Consider the following 8,142-nt stretch of genomic DNA (forward strand, 5'->3'; position numbering starts at 1 on the left):
GCGATGTGGTGACATGTAGAGAAGTGTGACGACATGAGGCAACATGTGAGGCAACGTGAGGTGACATTGGGCGATGTGCGGCAACGCAGCAGGCGACTTTTGAGGCCTCTTGTTCTCTCCAGTTGTAGATCAGCGTTGCTGAGACATTTATTCTCAATGTATCCACAACATTACAACAAACATAACAAATGTAATGTATCCTATACCAACATTTATTCTGGAAATTTGAAATGTTTATGAAAATAATCTGAATAATGAAATCAAGAACACATTTCTTCACATATCAATGAGTTTTCACCTAAAATCTGTCGTAAACTGAGTGTTTGCAGTGTGAGAACAGAAAGCTGTTCAGGTTTATTGTGATGGAGATTTTTGGTGTTTAGCTGAGATTTAGGAAACCAGTTCAAAAAACCCCAAATCTTCCAGCACTTCAGGGGAGGAAATGCAGCCAAGTAAGAAGCACTGATGGCCTTACTGTTATTTTTGCTTAAATGTTTAAGTTGATCCCGTCAGTAATTCTTTCCTGTTTATCTTTTTGCATTTAATTTCTTTTATAAGCCATTATTATTATTATTGATATTATTATTTCCAAGGATGTCTCTCAGAGGCTGCGTCCTGTTGATAAACCTTAATTACCCTCATAACAAAAGAAATGAGATGTTATCTTAAGCTTAAAAAAATAATCAATAATAACTTCACTTATACAGCACCTTTCAAAAATACCGTTACAAACTGTTTTACAATAAAAAACAACAATAAAGCTAAAAAATTTGTACAAGATGTAATTAAAATATTTAGACTGCGGAATTAAAAAAATTGCTAAGCACGGCAAATGTTTTTCAGGAAGAAAGAAATGAGCAACAAAAGAAGAAATGACCAAAAAAAAAAAAAATAAGATACTCGAATAAAGTACAACAAAATGACCTGAAAATTAGTTTTTAAAAATGCAATAAATTTAGGTTTGTTTTTTTTTTTAGCTTTTTTTCCACAAGAAATTTCCCCCTAACTTTTTTTTAGCTGTTTTTTTTTAATGGACTATTTTTTTGTAATTTGTAGAACATTTATTATTTAGCTGCTTATGGCCAGTATTACATCTGACATACAATAAAATTAAAATATTCAAATATCAAAACATACTCCAAAAGTAATAACTGTAAAATAATTTCAAATATTTAATTTAAAATTTTAATTATTTTTTAAAAATCTAATCATTTCTTGCAATTTATGGATTATTTCTTACAAAGTTACTTATAGATTTTTCTCCATGTTTTTGAAAGAAAACATAGTTTTATAGAGTTATAAAACGTGTGTGAAAGCAGCCAAAGAAAAATGACGTCGCTCCACATTTCAAAGGGTAAATCACGTTTTTGCCCTCCTGAAAGCTTCACGTATGGATTTCCATGCACTAAAATCATACAGCGCGCCGTCACAGTGCAGAGTCTGTGTTTCATTAAAGCGCCTGATAGCGTCAGTTTTGGACGCCGTGATCGCAGCCTCCTCCATCCTGCCCACGGGCCTCCGTAATCCTGCCTCAATCAGTTAACGGAGCTGGCGTCCAGACGTCCATGTAAACACATCTGTGCTCGTGTTTTTGTTTTTATTGTTGATGTTATTACTGCGCAACATATTCAGCCTCTGTGGCTGTGCGAGATGAGATCAACCTCCTCCAGAAAGCTGAAAAGGAGCGTATTAATTTGGCTTTATGTCCGAGTATAGTGAGCAACAACTCTGTCAAACAAAGCTCTTTTCTTGTGCTGTCCAGTAACGCGGCTCAGTGCGCTCAAACACATTTTGTTATTCCTGGAAACGTTCTCTCTGTTGGCCGAGTGAACGTTGGTTACTTAAGATCTGATGCTTTCTGCTTTACAGAGTCTGTGGCTTCCTGCTGCCGCTCAAACGGAGCCCAACACCTTCGCCAACCTGCTGCTGGATTCACCAAACGGAGACGAGCCTCAAACAGCGTCAGACGGCCCGTACGTGCGTCTGTTTCTGGGTCAGCAGCCGCTCAGAATAAAGAGCTGATTCACACGGTCGATGCTCGCAGACCTCTGAGGGCCTGGAGATAGAAAAAAGGTCAATAAACGGGAGCCGTCTCCAGGACCCGGGTCATTTATTTACATTGGCACACGGAGGAGGTGGCTCTGGTCTCTGGTTGGTGTCGATGGGAACCGACGCTAAAGATCTGATCTGAATAGTTGAAACAGTGTTTGGAAAAAGGATAAGAGTCGACTTTAAAGATTTGTTCTGGTTCAGAGCGACTTGGACCAGTAGTCACCGTTCTGGCGAGCGGTTACGATAACATTTGACCTCACTGGTGATCTCAGGGCGCCGTACGTTATTCGTTATCCAGCAGCCGCGTTTTATCTTCAGAGCTATTTTTGTGGTTTTACAGAAACAATCAACAGAAAAAATGTTGGTATTGTTCGTTTCTGCAAACCGAACACGTTAATATGAATTTGCACAATTTTTTTATGGTGTACTGATACTCAGTTTGTGGCCCCCAGGCCACATCTGGCCCCTGATAGGGTGCCTGGTGGCCCCCAAACACTCTCTGATTCACAATAAAAATAAAGTGAATTCTTTTTGTATTTTTAGTCAACATAAGGTGCACGAGTGCACAAAACTGCATCACAATAGAGTCTAGAGAGCTAGCAACGTGTAATCCTAGCATGGTATGATCCTAGGAATGTCCTAAAATCCTAAAAACATCCCAAAATCCTAAACATGTTCCAAAATCCTAAAATCCAAGGAACGTCCAAAAATCCTAGAGACGTCCTAAAATGCTAGAGACATCCGAAAATCAAAGAAACGTCCTGAAGTTCTACAACATCCTACATCCTGAATAACATCCCAAATCCTAGAAATACTCTACAATACGGGATTTTGTCTCAAAATCTGAGAAACATCCAAAAATCTGAGAAACGAATCCTTCTTGTTGCTGTTTGATACACAGACCGGTGATTTCTGATGAAGCCGACAGTGAGTCCTCTGCTGCACACTGACAGTGTGACTGAGCCTGTGCAGACTTGCAGGGACCCGTCAGATAAACAGAAACATGTTTGTCGTGGCTCCCGGCGGCACCTGAGGGCCCGAGACGTCAGCTCGGCCTTATTAGCTCCAACAGAGTCCTAACATATCCGCACGGGGCCCTCTGCCTCCCTGTCGTTAACTTTCATCTCCTCCTCGGGACCGCTCGGGGATCCTTCCTTCCGCCCGTCTGCAGCGCCGTCGCCGCCTCGTGGCCTCCAGCGCACACACATGTGCATCAGTGCGTCCGTGCGTCAGACACTGCAGGCCGCGGTAATGACTTCCAGCTCAGTCTTTAGGTAACACTTCCTGTCAGCCGTCCCTGCCCGAGGACAGACGCAGCTCCCTGTGAGTCCTCCGTGTCACACAGCTGTCCTCCACTGATAGAGTCACCACTTCCTGTCTGTCACAGATCCACTCCATCAGCACCATCAAATGTCCCTACAAACCACAGACAGCTCACATCTGCGCGATGTTATGTAGCACAGCGATACTCAACTTACGGCCCGCAGGCCAAATCTGGCCCCCTATAAGGTGCCGGGCGGCCCCTCAAACATAAAGTCTAACAGTGAATAAAACAGCATTAAAACAGAGCCGAGAAAACGCACGAAATGTTGTATAATCCTGAAAATGTCCTAAAATCCCAGAAACGTCCTTAAATCTATAAATGTCCTAAAATCTGAGAAATTTTCTAAAATCCTAAAAAGATCTAAAAATCCAAAATATTGCCTAAAATGTCCACAAATCTCTGAATGTCCTTAAATCTATAAATGTCCTAAAATCCTAGAAATGTCAGAAAAACCTAAAACCCCTTAAAATACCTAAAAATTGTATAAGTTTTCTAAAATACTAGAAATGTCTCTGCCTCTGAGAACCGTCCTAAAATCCAAAAACGTCCAAAAATCCTAGAAATTACCTTAAATGCTAGAAATGTCCTAAAATCTGAGAAATACCCTTAACTCCCAAAAACTTCAACAAATCTCAGAAACGTCCTAAAATCCTAAAAAAGTGGGTCGATGCTGCAGTGATGACTTCCAGCTCAGTCTTTAGGTAACATTTCCTGTCCGTCCCTGCCTGAGGACAGACTCAGCTCCCCGTGGTCCCTCTGTGTCCTCTGTGTCGAAATTAGGTTAAGTTTTCTTATTTTATGTTTTCGGCAGTGTTTTTTTCTTGTTATGATTATAAGTTTTTTTATTTGTCTTTTGTTTCTGGTGTTTTTTCTAATATTTTTTAAATAATTTAGATTTTTGAGGGTTTTTTTTCAGATTTTTTAAAAATAATTTTGAGTTTTTTTCTTCCTTCCTTTTGTTGTTGAGTTGTTGTTTTTTCTTAGATTTTTCTGCATTGTGTACTTCTACTTTTAACACATTAAGTACACTTTCCAGGTTGTACTTTTACTTGAGCACCATTTTCAAAGCAGAACTTTTACTTCAGTAAAGGATCTAAATTATTCTTCCACTACAGGAAACAGTGCCTGTGTTGGGACTATTTTCAGCGGCGTATTAATCCACATTTGGTGCTGTGCTGAGTGTGTGTGTCAGCAGGCCGGTGTGTGTGTGGGAGTGTGTGTGATGATGGTGATGAAGGAACATGTCAGTGTGAGGAGAAATCAGGCTGTGGAGACACGTTCACTGCTGGTTTGGCTCTTTGTGGAAACTTGTGGGCGTCAGTTGATTTTTTGCATCTTTGTCTCACACAGAACTTATTGTTTCTGCTCCAAAGTCAACGTTAGTGAGCCTTAAAGGACCTCCACGCTGCTATCGGGGACGCAGGACGCCTCCAATACAGAGGCATTTAAACCAGGAGGCATTTAGGTCAAGATAGTTAACCTTGAAGTTTTGCAACATGAGCAAAAAAAAAGTCAAAAACTCCCTTTTAGTTTTTACAGTGAAACAGTTCAAAGAGTCTGTAAATGAAGGCGGAGCAGCTCATTAAGGTCTGGCCTGGTTTCAGAAGCTGGCTGATAATTGTGTCTGTGTTCATGCATATGGCATACATTTCAACCAGATTGTGTATTTGAGTGTAATCAGTGAATTTGCAGCTAAGTTCCTGCAATAAGTCTAAAATACACTGTGGAAACTAAATAGTTAAGGCTATCTGCCGGCGGTCAGCTGCTGTGGATGTGGCGATGCTGCTGGTGTCTGCCGTCTGACCACAGACTGTAAATAAAGATTTAAAGATTAAATGAATGAATTTAAAGATTCTTTATATACAGTCTGTCTGACCTGCAGCTGGATTCAAACGCAGTAAATCAGGCTGTTAGTCCACATGAGTCTGTTTCATTCACCCTCATGTAACGAGGCACCGAACTAACGACCTTTATTATCTATGACTAAGACCTGCATTTAGTTTGGAACAAGATTTAACAGTTATATTCAACAACAACAACAAAACAATAACAACAACAATAACAACAACAACAATGATAACAACAATAACAACAACAACAACAACGACAACGATAACAACAACAACAATAACAACAACAACAAAACAATAACAACAACAACAACAACAACAACAATAACAACAATGATAACAACAATAACAACAACAACAACAACGATAACAACAACAATAACAACAACAATAACAACAACAAAACAACAACAACAACAACAACGACAACGATAACAACAACAAAACAACAATAATAATAATAATAACAACAACAACAACAACAATAACAACAACAATAACAACAACAACAATGATAACAACAACAACAACAACAACGACAACGATAACAACAACAACAAAACAACAATAATAATAATAATAACAACAACAACAACAACAATAACAACAACAAAACAACAACAATAACAACAATAATAACAACAACAACAATGATAACAACAACAATAACAACAACAACAATGATAACAACAACAACAAAACAACAACAATAACAACAACAACAACAACAACAAAACAACAATAACAACAACAACGATAACAACAACAACAACAAGGATGATAACAGCAGTTTCTCAGAGAGCACCAGTAATAGTGTAAATGTTCCCGCTTCAGAGAGATGTTTACACATCTGGACACTCAGAAAGGACATTAACCGATTACTGCACAGACAAAGACATGTAGGAGACAGTGGAGGACAATGAGAGCGGAGTGGACACCGGCTAGTTTTCCAGTCAGAGTTAAATAATTGAGTTAAAGGATGATAAACGGACCCAACAACCGCAGCCTGTTTACGCTGACAGACACATAATCAGACGGATCGATCGTTTTTCTGTGAAAACTCGTGTTTCTATCAGGCTAAACAAAAACACGTTAGCATGAGCTTTTAGCACCACAGGTGTTTAACAGAAACTGTGGTAAACAGAGAGTTAACTACGCAGCAGAGCAGTGATGGTGACAACATTATAACGTGACAGATCACAGAAATATCAGAAATAAACCCAAACTGAGAGACTGAGAGACTCTGCTAACCGGCGTTAGCATCGGAAACGTGCTAAGGTTAGCATCGGAAACGAGCTAACGTTAGCTCCGCAGCAGCAGCACAGTAGCAGCACACAGCCTGCAGCGTTTCAGCACCTTCATTAAAAACATGATTTACCTGAGAAACAGAAACGAGGCTGACTCACCTGTCTGCAGTCCTGTCAGCTCCCGTTAGCTGTTAGGTGTCACCGTGTTTTTATCTCGGCTGGTTGAATTTATTCCTTTGAGCTCGTTTTTGGTCTTCGCTCTGAGACTCTGTCCTCGCGGTGTCTGCTGCTGTCAGCGGAGGAAAGAGACGTTTTTTCATCGCTGGTGTTTGTTTTTCGGCCATTGTGTCGAAAATCATCGTGAGTTTGACTGAGCATGCGCGAGAGAGGGAGGCTGCGCAGCGTGTGCACGAGCAGTGAGTGACGCTGAGTAGAGCCCTCCCCCTGGCTCTGATTGGCTGAGCTCCGCCGGCGCGGTGGATTTCTACAAATCTTAATAACAGCACCATGAGGAGCCAGAGGGACCTGATTCTTATTTATAATAAATCCGTGGATTTTTATGAAGCAGAAAAAGCTCCTTTTCCGGGTTTAAGGGCAGCCGAAGGTTGCCGAGCGCAACCGAGTGCGGCCGAGGGTTAACTCCCGCCGGCGGCGCGACCGACTTCCGGATTAGCGCCTTGGCTAGCTTGAATGGCGGTCTAAAAAATTCAATCTTTGCTCTTTTGGACTTTCCAAATTTATCGAGCCGGGTGATTTTCGTTCAGACAGGGATAGAGGACGTTTCGCGGAGGTTTTGATGCTCACAAAAAATTATTTGCTGATTTACAGACGTCTCTTTCCTCATGTGAGCAAATGGGGAAAAGTCTTACTGAGCCGGTGTGCATCACGTGACCGACTCAAACGGTGTAATTGAACTTTCGGTGCTACACGCATTTTGCATCGACGCATGGCGCACTTTCTGTGGGCTTTATTCTTCCACAGATCACCTGCCTCATGTTCTCCTCTCAGAATATTTTGACAGTTTCAAACAAAAAGTTATTTTGACAAAAGTTACCAACTTCATCTTTAAGGTCCAAAAATGCTCCATTGAAACCCATTCAAACTGACATTTTTGATCCCACAGCCATCAGAGCAGAAAAACAGGACTTGTATTATTTCTGGGTGTCATTCTGGGCTTTTGACTCTGAATTTGTCATTTTGACTATTTTCCACCTGATGAGGTCATTTTGACCATATTTGGCATATGGAGGAAATACATGCTATTTCCACTAGGTGACCTGTCACAGTCAATGTAGCTGCTGATCAGGGGCTGTTACAGGCGCAGGTGTTGCCCCTGGTTATCCAGGTATCTGAGGTTTCATTTCCACAGTGTGACCAGCGACGGTGATGTCATCGGGGGTTCCCTGGTGCCGGTCCCTCCTGCCTCCTTGTGGGTGCTGGCTCCAGTTGTGTGTTCGTCCTGACTGTAAAAGTCTTGAGTGTGTTGGCCAGCATGCGGATGCGCTTTGCCGGGAGCAGTCCGCCTCTGTGCTTCTGGTTTGCGCGATGCTAGTTTACTAGCGGTTGTTAAACTCGACATTTGGTCACGTTAACTCGTGTGTAAGGGAGCTGGTCTCTGGATTAGTTTTTGGGTTGTCTTTAATGTTGTAAAAACATACTGTTACTGTCA

At 41.2% G+C, this 8,142-nt stretch overlaps 1 protein-coding gene across 1 annotated transcript in view; it reads right to left on the reverse strand.

Annotated features, from left to right (window-relative positions):
• The window catches only part of LOC121959462 (X-ray repair complementing 4), a 39,207-nt gene extending 32,360 nt beyond the window's left edge, over positions 1-6,847 (reverse strand). The window contains exon 1 of the mRNA XM_042508743.2: positions 6,633-6,847. The gene's annotated coding sequence lies outside the window, so the exon portion shown is untranslated. The remainder of the gene's footprint in view (positions 1-6,632) is intronic.
• Positions 6,848-8,142: the final 1,295 nt, after the last annotated feature.

This window comes from Plectropomus leopardus, chromosome 20 (genome assembly GCF_026936395.1).
Source record: "Plectropomus leopardus strain MGB_pleo_1.0 chromosome 20, ASM2693639v1, whole genome shotgun sequence".
NCBI lineage: Eukaryota > Metazoa > Chordata > Actinopteri > Perciformes > Serranidae > Plectropomus > Plectropomus leopardus.